The 2,320-nt window shown below is 37.2% G+C and overlaps 1 protein-coding gene across 1 annotated transcript in view; it reads right to left on the reverse strand.

Annotated features, from left to right (window-relative positions):
• LOC107559569 (GDNF family receptor alpha-4-like) overlaps positions 1 to 2,320 on the reverse strand; it is a 13,987-nt gene that overhangs the window by 461 nt on the left and 11,206 nt on the right. The window lies entirely within an intron of this gene.

The following is a 2,320-nucleotide window of genomic DNA, read 5'->3' on the forward strand; positions in this document are numbered from 1 at the left end:
TTTTGGGGCATGTCCCTTTAAATGCTAATGAGCTCTGCTCACCCGCCCCTTTCTTTTGTGGAAGAGCAAAGGCGATTTGCAAATAATCATAAAAAATATATAAAGTGTCAGACTGACTTCTTCTGGAGGTGCAGCTGGATCACGAACACGGGGTACTGATATATCCTTGAGTTTTAACTTCTTAACAAAGCCTGCCTTGAATTGTCCCTCATTCAGAAAGCAGTCTGGAGCAATTAAGCAATTATTTGCGCAGATAAACTAATTTAGTTGTATTCAGTGGCGCATTACCATTAAAAACAAAACTAATGCACTGCGTCCTCAGTGGCTCTGATGTCGGGAGAAAATTAAGATTCTTATGTTCTTCTACATCACAAAACTACAAAACACCTGCATTGCTTACAAGACATTGTCGCTACAGCTGCTGGAGCGCGGAGAAAATTATGTACTTCGTACAACTGGCTGAGGGCGAAAACGTGCTAATATTGGACAGTACATCAGCGGTTGTGGGCGGGGCCTCATACTGCTCAGAAAATCAAAACGGCTTAATAATTGAGACGGTTTAGGATTTTGGGGGATTAAAAAAAAAGGAGTGAATGGATTTTTTTCATTGTAGGGTGTTTGTGTCCACACACTGCTAAGATTAATTTATATGTAAACATGAAAATTATAAACAGTTGAAAAAATTAGAAAAGTAATCAAAAAGTAATCATCTACATTACTTTTATAAAGTAATTGAAAAGTTACACTACTTATTGCATTTTAAGTAGGGTAACTTGTAATCTGTAACCTATTACATTTCCAAAGTAACCTTCCCAACACTGGTTAAGACAGTGTCAAGAACAAGTCTGACCAACTAGCAGTTAGCCAAGGGGTAATCAGTCTTATTTTTTTTGGATTCAACTTAGAGGAATCTAAGTTTTTATGTAACCGAATGTAAAAAATGTTGACCAGTCTTAAAGAAAAAAATAGATGATTAACTTTTAAGACCAGTCTAAACCTTTTATGCAACCTGCCCCAGATCTCTTCCGCGTCTTATTTCACTTGAATGGTCATATACACACACAATTATGTCAAAAAGCCAGTCGTGTGGAGCATTCACGTAAACACAGTCGGTTATGTGTTAAATAAACAAACATTTGTGTGAAAATCAGATGTGTTTCAGTATATTGGATCCGTGCAGTCGGTCTTAAAGCGACAGCAGCCTAATTTACCTGCTGCTGTCTGTCATTAATGTTAATCAAACAACAAAAGACAGAGAAAATCCCTCACTGCTCTTGACTGAATCACTTTTAGATCTTTAATAAGAATACTTTCATACAGTGAAGACTATGCAGTGTTTTAGTTAAACACTTGATTATTCAATTTTCTTACTACCTGTTAAATAGACCTACTGTATCTGAAAATCGTAAGTATATTCAATATATATTTTTGTTTTATTGTGTTTGTAATTTGCTTCTTTGTTCTTATTTTTAATAACAAATATAATGACTTTGACGCGGCTTTTCATCCATCGGTGTGCTTGTCGGTGATAGCCTGATGTTTTTCAGCCTCAGTCGGGAATAGCAGAACCTGTGGGCTGATATTTTGTACTCGAAAAACTCAAAGGCTTTCTGACAGATGCAACCATATGCAGACAGTTTTGTGGAGGCAGGGAAGGCGATGTATCATGACTACAGACATGAGAATAAATCAACATGACAGCGGGCAAAATGAGACGTTCTATATCTTATTGGAGCATTGTTCAACATTAGTGCCTGAGCTGGATTAGGGAGGGAATAGTCTGATTAAAAAAAGAAAAAAAAGAAAAGAAAACAGCCCAGCCACCATCTGATCAAACCAAACACAACCAGACAATTCATTATTTCAATTAAACAAGCCTCTCCTCTCCCTTCCACCAGACTAGGATGCATATTAACGAGGAACGCTGCTTTCTTAACTGTAGTTCCTGATGCATGTGTAATTTATTCCCTTTCTTTGTTTTTTTCGAGATTTACGTTAACGACTGGAAATCATGGCCATGAGGGAGACAGGTTTGAGCTAATTCATATGGGAGTGAGGTATAAAGCTTATTTGTTAAGCCCTGAACAACTGGCCCTCGAGACTGGCTTCTGTAATGTGTGATGATAATTTCTGCTCTAATGACTAGAACTGCGCACCGTGATGAATGTCATATTTTTTCCTCATTACACAAAATCTGACACTCACAAAGATCATGTTTAGTATCTATAGTTACACAGCACAGTGCGTGTGAAGCTATATAAGGCTATATAATTGTTTACGGTTCTTAGACTTCAAATGACGCATCTGTAAAATCTACATT

This window comes from Sinocyclocheilus grahami, unplaced genomic scaffold (assembly GCF_001515645.1).
Source record: "Sinocyclocheilus grahami isolate Dianchi unplaced genomic scaffold, SAMN03320097.WGS_v1.1 scaffold692.1, whole genome shotgun sequence".
Lineage (NCBI taxonomy): Eukaryota > Metazoa > Chordata > Actinopteri > Cypriniformes > Cyprinidae > Sinocyclocheilus > Sinocyclocheilus grahami.